The sequence below is a fragment of the Solanum dulcamara genome, chromosome 10 (assembly GCF_947179165.1).
Source record: "Solanum dulcamara chromosome 10, daSolDulc1.2, whole genome shotgun sequence".
Lineage (NCBI taxonomy): Eukaryota > Viridiplantae > Streptophyta > Magnoliopsida > Solanales > Solanaceae > Solanum > Solanum dulcamara.
In genome coordinates, this window is record NC_077246.1 from 58,314,166 (window position 1) to 58,328,502 (window position 14,337).

Genomic DNA, 14,337 nt, shown 5'->3' on the forward strand with positions numbered 1-14,337 from the left:
TGTCTTGTGTCACATAGGACTGAAAACTCTTAGATTCATGAGATAAAATTAGGATTGTTGAATGAAATTATTAATTCTTATCCTCGAACTTATCATGGATATGCATCAATCATGGGGGGTACATGGGTCTAAGCCATGGGCATGGTGCTCATACACACAACAGGAATAGAGTATCACCTCGACCGAAGTGTTAGGAAAATGCGAGATGAAAAAACAATGATGCCTCATCCTGATCAACTCATCACTATCGAAAGCTCAAGACTTACTTTGGTTCATTACCTTATCATCTCCCCCTTAGTTCAAAGGTCACCTCCTTATGTCTGCGAATCGATTCTCTACATTTAATTATAAGCACACTGCTCCACACGATAGAGTATCACTATTCACAAGAACACTTAAACTCTCCAGTTATACTATACTCGAACATACCAAACTGCTAATGGGTCCTCATTCTAAGATACTTTCCTTAACTTTCCTCTATCTTTTAGGCATCTTTCTATACTTGCTTCTATTATTAGCATACATAGCCTCTTTCCATAACTCTTATGATCTAACCTCTTCTTTTAGTCTGCCAACACTCAACTTCTAGGCTCTCATATATCTGACTGAAGAAAACTTGAATTATAGTTGGAGACTCATCATCATCTATACATAACCTCCTTCGACCCAACTCCTAAAGATAATAAGGAATGCTTACATTAGCCCTCTCCAAATTGACAACTTAGTTATACTATTTAAGTATCCATAGCAAATCATAAATTTAAAGCCTCACACTACTATATACTATCTCGGATACACATCTTAGGACTTTTATTACCTAATGACTTAGCCCCAATTCACTATTTCCCTCTAAAGGTCACATACACCATACTCATAGCTTCACACTTCTTGCATGTCAACATCTTAACCTTTCGAATAAGCTATGTCAATCCTACTAGATCAAATCTTACAACTAGCATTATCACACACTACTCGCATACTATACCAACTTACCACTACTAGGTGAAATTATGAAACACTCTCCTATTAAGATCTCATGACAAGTAATCAATTCTCATCTCACCGTTTATCTAATTTTAATTTATCACCTCGTCTTCTTTCATAACCTAAGTACTATTTACCCATTCACTACACCTCATTGCCTAGTTATATTCATATTCCTCTAAATAATATGGGTCTCTTTCTTCAAAATCATAAGCCTAGCTTAGATCTATCACCTTATGACTACTACTCCCTTCTGTTCAACACATATACTAGGTCTTTTACTAATACAAAGACACCTAAACATAAAACTACTCTCATGGCTCGAGTGTACTCTAACTCATCTTTAACTAACAACTCTTCTCTACCTCCCATCATGAAAGCTACACGATACTTATTACATCTTTAATCAAAGTCAAAAGGGACGACTTCTAGCCCCATTGCTTACCATATAGGTACCTAACTCTATGTACATGCCTCAATCAACTACTGTCCTCACTATTCATTTTCTATTCCTCTAACTCCATCTTTCTAGCTCTAGGATCATTCTACGAATCATAGCTTACCATACTTCAAATCACATTGCATCAGATGGTGACACTAATCATTTAGAGACATAACTCTCTTCTCAAGGATAACATCTGAATAAAGGTTTAGAGAATGGAGTATAGGGATATATCTTGCTATGGCTCAACATAAGATTCGTGTGAATAAGAGTGCATTCTTTCAAATTAATAGACTTAAGCATACTGATCGGCTCCTCACAAGCCTTGTGCAGTCTCTTCACATTCTCAAAACTTTATCTGAGAGTAACTCATCAACAAGAATATGAGGTTTACTGTTCTAACAACCTTGAGTATGTGGGCTAGTCAGACGGATTTGAGTAACGCATGAATTAGAACGGAAATTTTATAGAGTTAAACTCTATCGCACGAATTCAAATAATAAAAAGAAAGTGAAACAATTCTTAATGTCCTATAGCCTCTTGATTATAAGTGTGGTGCACAGCACACCCAAAAGCAAGAATCTACAAGACACAGCTTCATAGACTCCCTAGGACTCTTGAACTCTATGCTCTGATACCAAGTTTATCACACCCCGAGAGGGCACCCTAGGCGTGGCCAGCACTCAGAAGCCATTGCTGGCTCCCAAGAGAACCACTTATCCTGATCACATATTTACTCATTTAGCGAAAGACTTAGTTTAAGAGAAAAAAACAATTCTTAGTGGGCTAACTTAATCAATAATTTCAACCATTCCAATCGGAAACATAGTTTGAAAGGAAATCAATCATGAGTTAAAGACATCAAAACAAATCCAGCACTATCTAGTCTATGAAGCCTCTATCTCTACTCTCTAGGTGGTGGCAATGACAAGTCCATGGCTACCTAAAAAAGAATACTTGAAAAAAAGGCACCAAATCTAGAGTGCCTCCGGATACAAGGAGGAGTCACCAAATCTAATAGTAAAAGTGATCTTCACCGATGCACCTGTTGAGGATCTCTAGCACATGTATCTTTATCATGAAATGATGCAGGCCAATTGACATCAGTACGTGAAATGTACGAGTATGTAAAATGGCAGAGCAAAACATACATCAGGATAAAATCAATCAACTCGAAAGAAGAAATAATCTAATCAAGATATTCTAAGTCTAAATAAGAATATGATTTAGACAAGACCAATCATGTACAATTCAATCTAATCCATTCCAATCCGACTCAGAGTACTATCAAGGCCTATATGGGAGTTTCTCTTATCCGACAACTATCACTTATGAGCCAGTGATAGTACAATAAACCGAAGTTGTTGCCACGTCCATTCATACCTTACCAGGGTAGGAATGAATCAACAATCATGGATCCATAACCAATCGTCCTCTCATGTCAAGACAATAATTTGAGTAACATCCGACTTAACGGTTCAATCCTCTCATATATTTGGCGACGTAGTTATTGAGTTCGAGTTATTACTTACTCTTACCCAATTCGGTGCTCGATACTCCTCCCACGACTCAATTTTCATAAAACTCTGTCTAATCAGTTCCAATAACATCTTTCATGACGACAATAAATTATGTTCCTATTTTATGCCATCTACATTCATAGCTATCCCAACTCATGCGTTTCGTTCCAATTAATACATATACATAATCGTTCAAAGTCAATATATACAGCTGCAGTTCATGAAATAACGTATGAAAATTAATTTTTCAAGAATTCAAGTCATGAAGATCATCAATCAATTAATAGTATGTAAAAATATTCTAGGGTTTTAGGAAAATTCAAGAAAACCATCTATGGAAGGTTCAAGTCTTTCACGATTCTATAAATCACGTCTAAGGGGCACATGGAAGAACACAAATCTATGTTTTAGTTAGCGTTACATACCTGGAAGAATTAGATTCTTCAATGACCTTGAAGACCTCAACGAATGCTCTTGGAACCCTGCCCTTTTCTCCTCTTGAAAACTAAACCATTTCTCCTCTTGAAAACTAACTTTGATCGTGAAAATTTTGATTTCATTTTTTTTAGAGTTTTGAATGAGTAGAGAGTTATAAGACTATAAGGTAGACCTAGGGAAGTTAATTGAGGGTAAAAGTTCGAGAATACCCTTTCAGGGATATTAGAAAACACTAACTATTAATAAAAACGTTCCTCGGCGTTACTCTTGGCGAGCCAGGTCGCCTCGCAGAGCCATTTCGACGACTCGCAGAAGGCACCTGAGCTCACCTAATTGATCAGTTTAGGATGTGATTTTGGACTTCATTTCAACAAGGTAGGTCATGCTCGCTGAACCATTTTGGCGAGTCGCCTAACCTTACTTTTGCTCGCACATTTGGACAGCTCTTGAGGGGTTTTGGGTGAGCCATTTTGGTGAGTTGCGTCGTGGATCGCCAATCCATTTGGCAAGTCGCCGATCCTTTCTTTTTATCTCTGGAAAAGCCTTAAAGGATGTTTGAGGCATCATTTGGCGAGCAATTCGGCGTGTCGCCGAATGGAACTAGCTCGCCTAATTATCTCGTCCAAACATGCAATTGGTAAATCGTCAATAACTTTCTACTCCGAACTCTAAAGACCTTTAATTCTATAGGTCGTGGGCCACTCAAATTATTATATTATGGGATATATGATAGTTGAAGTTTACCCTTATACGAACACATTCGGAAACTTAGTTGATAGAGATTCTTTTCACTTAGCTTGGTTTTTGGGTCCCTTATGATCCCAAACCACATCTCATACACTTTAAAGACTTATGAATTGATCCTAGATAATAAATACAATTTGAAGTCTTCATGTTCTAGCCTATACGCATACGAAGAATGATTCGAGTCTTGGCGAAAAATTTTGGGGTGTTACATAAATCCTAGATATGATATCTATATAAATTAACATGTTAAAAATATTAAATGAATCCTATAGACAAGATTTCTATGTGAATTGACATGACAAGAATTGTTTATAATATCTAAATGAAGATATAACAAACTTACTTTCTATAGGCAGGATACTAATAACATATTGACAATTCACATTGATATGCTCAGACTGAGTTTTATAATAGATTACAGTGCATGAAAATATTGTAATTAAATTCCTTTAGGCTAAGAATATGCTTTAGTACAAATCTATCTACTAAATTCTTAAAATTTTAATAATATGACAATCGACGATTTGACTTAAACAAGGCACCAGTTTGGGGAAAATTATTATTTAATATATGCTAAAAGATGTTTCAAGGAGTTAAAACTAAATGATATATTTTAAATGCACAATGATGATAGTAAAATTAAGACTCAGTGTTCTAACTGATATACATAATGATCTCTTTTTAATTAAAATTGAATTGGTAGACTAACTCATTAAAAACTATCACTTTAAATTAGATCTAAGCATGATACTAGTAGCATGATATTGATAATTATGTTCAAACAATAAACTCTTGTAAGCATATTATTTAACACACATACACAAATTAAAATAAAATAGATTCAAGTAGCACGTTAGTTCCCCTCCCCTTAGACGGTCCCCAATTAATTTATTATTATAGAGAATATAGTTTACAAGATTATTACAAACCAGATAAAAAGAGTAAGTAAATAAAATAATATAAATGAACAAATGTAAAGAGAAATAGTGGCATCCCAACTTTCCATGTCCAAATAACTCTTCATGACTTTGAACTTTGAAGTTCAAACCTGCTATATCATAAAGAAGAATACAAGCAATATACAAATAATATAGAGATATATCATGATTATATAATTTTTATCTCAACAAAACAATCAAACAAAAATACAAAATAATCAAACAAAAATAAGAACACATTTAAAATAATAGACCCACACATATAAAGAAAAGGTTGAGACTAACCTGGATACTTCAGTTGGGGAGAATAAATAAATAAATTCTGAACTGCGATGCCAAGAACTAGAAAAAGAATATTAAAGTATGCAAGAAAACTTTTCTTATTTGAGGTGTAAGAAATGTAAAGTAAAAAATATTTTCTTTTCTTTTCTTTTGTTTCTCTACTCTCTATGTTTGTGTTCTTGTGTTGTTCTTTGTGTGTATGTTTTCTTTCTTCTCTGTTTGTGTGTGTGTGTTCTTTTCTTATGAATATGGGAGGTCTTCTTTTATAGTGATAAAAAGACAATCAAGAAAAACAAGAAAATCCAGAAAATTAAGAAAAAATGGCTCAGCTCCATTTTAGTTAGGCTTTTTTTTCCCAAATAAGTCATAGGAAGGACATATATTTCAAAGGGAGGTGACAAAATTTTCAATAATAAAATCAACCAAGAATTTTAACAACACAATCGATCAAAATTTTCAGCAACCAAATCAAATCAACAACAACAACAACAACAAGCACAGTATAATCCCACCATGTGGGGTCTGAGGAGGGTAGATTGTACGCAGACCTAACCCCCATCTTGAAAGGTAGGACGGTTGTTTTCGAAACACCCTCGGCTCAAGAGAGGAGAACAATAGAGGGAAATAAGGAAAACAGGACAAAGGTCAAATAGAACCAAGCATATCGAAAATAATATAAAAATAAGGGATAATGAGAGCGAGAAAGTCATGGTAGGACAGTTCGGAAAGAAAGGAGCATTAACTACTATAGATAAATAAGCTAACCAAAGTATACCGGCCCAACAAATATAAGCAGCAATCAAATGAAGAAATCAACTGGTAATAGACAAATGAGAAAAACTACAACTAATATGGTAAAAAGATAAGCCACCTAGTCTTCTATCTTAATCTAAGTCCTCCACAACCTCCTATCTAAGATCATTTCCTCGGCGAGCTGCAACTGTGCCATATCCTATCTAATCACCTCTTTCCAATACTTTTTCGACCTCCCTTTTCCCCTCCTGAAACCGTCCATAGCCAACGTCTCTCACCTCCACACTGGAGCATCTGTGTATCTCCTCTTCACATGATCAAACCATCTCAGTCTCGCTTCCCGCATCTTGTCCTCCACCGATGCCAGTCCCACCTTATCTCAGATATCTTCATTCCTAATTCTATCCATCCTAGTATGCCCACACATCCACAGCAACATTTGCATTTTCGCGATTTTCATCTTCTGAACATGAAATTTCTTGACTGGCCAACACTCTGCCCTGTACAATAAAGTCGGTCTAACCACCACTTTGTAGAACTTGCCTTTGCATTTTGGTGGCACTTTCTTATCACACAGCACTCCGGAGGCGAGCCTCTATTTCATCCACCCTGCACCAATACGATGTGAAACATCGTCGTTGATATCCCCATCTTTCTTTATAATAGACCCAAGATACTTGAAGCTTCTCTTCTTTTGAATGGCTTGGGTACCAAGCCTCACTTCCCCGTCAGCCTCACATGGCAGACCACTGAACCTGCAGTCCAAATATTCTGCCTTGGTCCTACTCAATTTAAATCCTTTAGACTCTAACGTCTGTCTCCAGCCCTCCAACTTATCGTTAACTCCATTGCGAGTCTCGTCAATTAGGACTATGTCATCCCCAAACAACATACACCAAGGTACCTCACCTTGTATTTGTCTTGTCAATTCATCCATCACCAATTCAAAATGATGAAAAAAGGTCAAGCTAAAAGACAACCAACATTGCCAAAAAGTCTAAAAACTCATGCTAAAAAGGGTCTACTACCAATAATTGATAAGAAACTATTAGAGGAAATAACAAATTAAGACTACAATTATCATATCCAAGTTCATTGAATTAAATCAAGAATTAACAATTTAATGATCAATCAAGGCATACAAAGTCAAGAATCAATAACTTTAATGTTGTTAAAATTTCAAGGACATGTCAAATCATAAAATGACATATTATATTCAAATAAATAGAGATACATTAAAGGCATAAACAACCTGCAAACAAGTTAAATCTTATAAAAAAATAGTGGTTAAACTTGAATAAAAAATTACATGTTTTAGAACTAATTCATAGAAGAAGTAAGTAATAAAGAGATAAATAAATTCGATTAACATACCCATGACGGATCTGTACAGATCCATCTTTAACTGGATGATCATGAATTACAGCACCAACAAGTGAAGAAACAGGAGTTGTCCAAAGGGTCTTTCTCAAAAGGCTCAAATCTGTAACAAAAAATCAAACAAAAGGAGACAAAGCAACCGCCATGGCTGCTTAGGTGGTTCGTTGGTGGAGTTTCAGGGCTAATATGGACATGCTGTTTGGCGGAGAAGCAACAATAATGAAGGGATGTGGTGACATGGCAGTGATGGTGGTTGTTCAGCTGCCGAGGGAGAGAGGGAAATGGTAACGAGGTGAGGAGCTGTTGAGAGAGATGAGGGAGAAGTGACTGATTGAATGTTTGTGTGGTGGTGCGTGAGAGAGTAAGTGAAGAAAGAGTTTGGAGGAAGAGAGAGTAGAGAGGTTGTGGCAGTTGATGGTAGAGGAAGAATGAGGAGAGAGAGAGGGTTTAGAGAGAAGAGGGAGGCAGATGGTAGAGAAAGAGAGGGATAGTGTGAATGAGTTTTAGGTTTTGGGTGTTGGTAGAAAAATGAAATTAAAATTAGGGAATTTAGGATTAGGCCAAAAGATTGGCTCAATTAATTAGACTAGAATTATAAATAATTGTCAAGAAAATGTCTAAATAAATTGGATAAAAGACTATGCTTTAAATAAATTGGAGGAAAATTGAATGGATTGTCATCTAATTAATAATCATAATATATGTTGAATAAGTAAAATCATAAATTTTATCAAGTAATAACTTTATATATATAAAGTAAATATGCATGCACATACAATGTAAATATATAAAGGGCAGCCCGGTACACTAAAGCTCCCGCTATGCGCAGAGAAAAAGATGTGTAATATGTATCAACATAAATAAGTAAAATATATAATAAACTTAATTAAGTAATAACTTTTATATACGTACACACATAAGGTGTATTAAAATAGATGTGTAATATATATTAATATAAATAAGTAAATTATAAAATAAACTTAATTAAGTAATACGTTTTTATATATGTAAAAATATACACATACATGATATATACTAAATACACGTATAAAAATATTTGAACGTATGAAGTTTGTTATTTCAATTTTTTAATTAAGAATACCGATAATAAATATAAGAGTAATAATAATAATAACAAAATGTCGTAGATTATGAATGTTAGAATATACGATTTATTGGGTAAAACTAAATATAAACTCATTTACTTAGTAAAGAAATAATTTTTTGAAAAATGCCTATTTATTAAAACAACAATCCGAAAAGTAATTATAGGTCAGTCAAAATTGGGTGTCAACACCATTTGTCTTTCTTGGTGTTGTAGTTCATTTGGAAAGGACCATACTCAGAATGTAATGAGTTGATGATAAATTGTACATGAAAATTTTGTTCTACTTTCATTACCAAAGACTTTAGTCTTGTTGCTATGTTTTTCATTTCAATGACATGCTCATGCATGGTACGTGAACCATCAAACTTCATGGTGGTCAAAGTACCCATTAATGTCCATGCAAGATCCCTATCAGCAGTTTGATAGGACTCTTCCACAAATTTAAGAAATTCTTTTGCATTCTCAGTTTTGGGAAGAGTAGTTTTAATGTTGTCCGCAATATTCATTCGATGAACATTAGGTCTAATCTGTTAGACATGTCCCAGTGCTTATAATGGGACCTTTGTTCAGCACTGCTAGTTTCATTAATAGCAGTTGGCTTCTCAATATAAAGAGCAACATCAAGATCTAAAACCCCGAGGTGGAATTTGATCTATTCGCACCAATCTGAAAGTTAAGACCGTTAAATGTCGTAACAGAGGCAGAGTGGGAATGAAGAGCAAATATTGCACATAGAACATTCTCTTTTGTTAATATTTTGAGTTATTAATTTAAACATACTATCAGATTCAAAAAAAATGGTTTATGTATTCTTCAATGTATATTGATGTCCTCCTTTAGGTAAATCATCAATATATAACTTTAGACATAATAATGCTTAAAAGTAAATTTAACATAATTCGATAAGCTTAAATGCAACAATTAATACTATTCATTATCTTTGGATAATGTCACGACTCATATCATCGGGCCGTGCGGGTAGTTACTCTAACACCTAGATAGGAGAACCCTTACAAAATATCATGCAGAAGTTTAACAAAATACCATTATAAGTCCTAAAAGAGTCAGAAATACACCAAAAATTGAATATTTAAAACTCCAAGGTTTATTACAAGAAACAGTTAACACCCCCAAGGATACTAGCCTAAATAAGTACAAGAGCTTCTAAAGATACAGAGTATAAATAAAAGCAAGACACAACTCCCACCATAAGGAATAAAGAGTAGAAACTGTTGTAGACTCATCTTCGTCTTCACCTATGAAACATCACTGACCCTACAACTAAACTATGCTAAGTGGCATACCAAGAGTAGTATCAATACAAACAACACGTACTAGTAGGCATCATTGGTCAACCTGATACCCACAACATAATATAAATGAATCGACAAAAAGAAAACATGCTCTTAAGAGATTCACCGCCAAACCTTATGTAAAAATCTTCTCATTCTCATTAACCTCATTAGAGTCGTTCAAGCCTAAATTTCATCCTTCCTAGTTGGTCTGCTGCCAATTCAGATCAAGGCCTAGACCTTCTATCACATAGAGAAGTTTCCAAACTATGGGCCAGTACTAACTCCATCTAACCCGTCTACTATATTTAGTTTTACACCATCACATGGCCTTAGGATAATTAGCATCTCACTTGGAAGAGGACAACATTAGGGAGACTAAATCTCACCTTCTAACCGCTATTGTCCCGCCATGGCGAGACCTATCCCACTCTGGCAACCTTGCTACAATGGGATTCCTCCTGCCAGGGCGGTTTTCCCGGAGACAAAATCTATGAAAACCTTCCAATCCTCTTTTTAACCCATGTGCCTACAAGACATCAACAATAACTAACTTTAAGTCATTATTCTACCTTAACAACACACTGACAGCTTTCCAATGATTTACTCACAATCTCATACCTACTGTGAGGATACATCTAGCACCTATAACATAATCCAATTAGGCATATACATGAACAAACTATCAATTTACAATTTTAGGAGAAATGTACAGTTTCATAAGGTAAATCTCAATTACAACAGTCAACATGATAACACTAGGACCTTCGGTCCTTTCATATTAGTTATTACACAGGATGGGCATGCTCAGTTATAATCTGATAAGTTTCTCTATCATCACACATATAGTCAAGATCAATTCACAGATGATAGTCATACATTAGTTCTCTCATAGATACCATATCCAAACCAATATGTGTCAGAATGTGACACCCGATTCTATATATATGTCAGAATATGACACTCGATCCTGTAGATTTATATGAATGTGACACCCAATCCTATATATATGTATCGGAAAGTGACACCCAATCCAATATATGTGTTGGTATGTGACACCCGATCCAACATCCCAATCACAACCATAATCACAGTCCATAATGAATAGTTCACATAATTGCACAATCAAGTAATAGTTTCATTGCATGTAATTGTTCACAATAGTCATTTCATTAGTTACATTCAATCTTTCCCTTCATTAATAATATTTTCTTAAGCCTTCCTTATTTAAGGCATCACTTTTGGTAGAGAAAGTTCAAGATTATGGATTTCACAGCCCTGAGATTGTTGACCTATTACAACGACATATCAACCATTCAACCACAACAATTAAATACATAGAAGACGTCATAACCTTACTCAATAACTATTGAGAGTCTCTGTATGATATAGACCAACCATAACCTATAACCATAGATATTTAATAGGTTCATTCAAGAGATTTATCAATACTAGATCAATTACTTCCTCCCCTTACTTCATGATTCATATTACTCAGATAATTCACATAGAACCATCAATCATATCAACAAGCAATATTATAGTTATCAACCAAGAACTAGACTATCATCACTAGTCACAAGATAATCATACCCACATGGTACATTCCTATCCTAAACAATAACAATACATTCAACCATCCAAACTCCGTGTCCGAAGGCTTAGGCATGAAATATCCTGTCAATTATTATATTAAATGCGTGGAACAGATTTATAACTAATCAATTAGAGAAACCTAGCCTAGCTGGGCGCCAACCAATTATAAAAGTATTATAGCACGATCCTTGACTTTTGGAAGGAGAATCCATGGAGACGGGCCTGAGTCTGTGGGTTGTACCCTTCCTTGCGCTAGAAATCTCTTCTCCTCTTCTCTCCAAGCCTAGAATAGCTTTTGGGGGTTTCTAGGATAACCATCATCTATTTTGGCACTTAGGGGATGAAGGAGATAATAAAAAATATGCCACTTTTAAGTTCTAGCCTGTCGGATCCCGCTACACCGGCCTCAATCCCGCTCTGGCGGCCTGACTAGGATAGTGTCTAGTAAAATGGAAATAACGTTTTACTCCAAACTCTAAATAAGGAAAATTGGACAGCGTTGGAAAGAAGACTCAAAGACCTTTACTTTGATAGGTCATGGGATACCTAATGCATTACAGGCTGAGAGATATAACCGTTTGAAGTTGACCTTAGTTTGAACTTAAGTCCAAAACTAAATCAGAAAGATACTTTCAGTTCAAATTTGCTATAGGAGCATAGAACGACCTTAATTTATAACTAATTCACTCATATATCAAGGTATTGATCCTAACCTTATGATTATTGAGATTTGTATACCTTTACCACAAATATTTTTAGTAACGAGGGGCTAGGTCATTATAATAGATACCAATTTACCTCTCGTTCATCCCCAAACAACAACACGGAGGAGAAGGAACAAGCCGATCTAAGATTCCTATGAAAGAAATGGTGAGAAACCACTACAACTTAGGGAAAGGATCATATCCCAGACTAACCCCTTTACGTCAACTACTACACCCGACATTTTACCAATCCGAATTCCATTCTAAAAATTTCTATGGGATACTACGTCCCTCGTATATCATGATACCATCTTAAATTTTTCTCAAACATTACACCTCGAGATTGTCAAATATCTCTAAACCACCCAATTAATAAGGTTCATTGGATTCTATACTAATTGAAACCTTAACTCTCATTTAGGCAAAATCTTACACGGGTACTTATACACTAACGAATGCTATAACTAGCACATCATCCCCACTCAAAGAGTAGTAACCACAAGGCATATCACAAATCTAACACAATAATCAATAGATTAGGATTAAGTTTATAAGGATGCTCATTCACAATCAATAATCGAGCATCAATTATATTTGTCGGCAATGATCCCGACATCACACTCTCCATCCCATCACATAATCCAAAAACAAATGAAATTTGGCATGTTCACACATTAATGAAGAATGAAAAGCTCAAGCAATTCACTATCATAATAGGACTATCAAGGCATACCATAAGATTTCCACCCCTATCAATAGCAGGAATTTTTAATAAAGGGTCCTCTCATAGGACCTACAACCACCTATTTGTGTCAGAATATGACACCCGATCTAAGCTTTGCGTCAGAATATGACACCCAATCTAAATATATGTCGGAACGTGACACTCAATCCCAATATATAGACAACCATAATTACATTCAGTATTTCAGCATTATATCACCAAGAACATGTTCATCACAAAATAGGTCAGCAGGTGATCATTTTACGTATATTCTAGCATGTCTCCCAATTTATATACACATATTCATATCATGAAGCAATTTAACAACTACATAAAACACCTATGGGAAATAAAATCACCACTTACATTGCCAACCCCTAAGGATTATCATCAAACTCCACATATTTTACATCTCCATACATGCTACTGTGTCCATTACAACTTCATCTGTTTGTATGCAATAATATCATAATCAATGTCTCCCTAATCATTATACCACCCTCTTACCCAGGTCACTTCAAATTAAACAACTAAGATAATCGAATTTTTGACCATGACCTGTAGCTTAGTTATATAAATTCTCATTAAATTTCCTTCTATACTACACAATGGCTATAGATTTAATTACTCAAATAAGAGAATTAACTATTACTCATTCTAGAGTAGAAGGCTGGGACAAGGCAAAATAGGGAAGACAGGGATGAGATTCTGTCTCGCCCCATCCCGCTCTAGTGGGTCTGCCGTGGTGGGATCATCCTGCTGTGGAGGCCCTTACAAAGTCAATCTTTAGGGAATAATTTCCTGAAGGTTTTTCCCCCTTCTTCCCTGCTTCTTAAGATCACTCTTGACTTGTGGGGTGGCAATTTAGCCAAAGATTAAATCTCTCTTAGATAGGTTCAGCGGAATTCACTCCAAGATCGAACCCAACATTAAACACACAAGAATTTATCCCCATTATCTTAGCATCAACAAGCATGCACACCAAAAAGATCTATTCATAATCCCCATTAAACCAATAACCTCATGATAAATAGGAGCACAATTTAGAAACAACTAAGGCATTTAGTTCCCATAAACTCAATCCAGTAGTTCAAACAATTATCACAGATAGAAATATAATCAAGCAACAACTAAAGCATTGAGTCCCTATAAACTCAATCTAATAGTTAAAATAATCATGATCACAAGTGCAATATAACTCAAACTCTCAATCTCAAGTATCGACTTAATAAGCACCGGACACCACATTAAGGCCTTTAACATAATTCCAAGATCAACTCAAGCAATGGACATACCAAAATCCAGCATCACATTATTTAAAACTAGTTATGAAATATGGTAAGGTGATCTTTCACAACAACAAATTTTGCTATTATGCAACAATAGCCTTTTTTCTCACCTGGTTCCCAACCAATTCTGGCTACCCTGA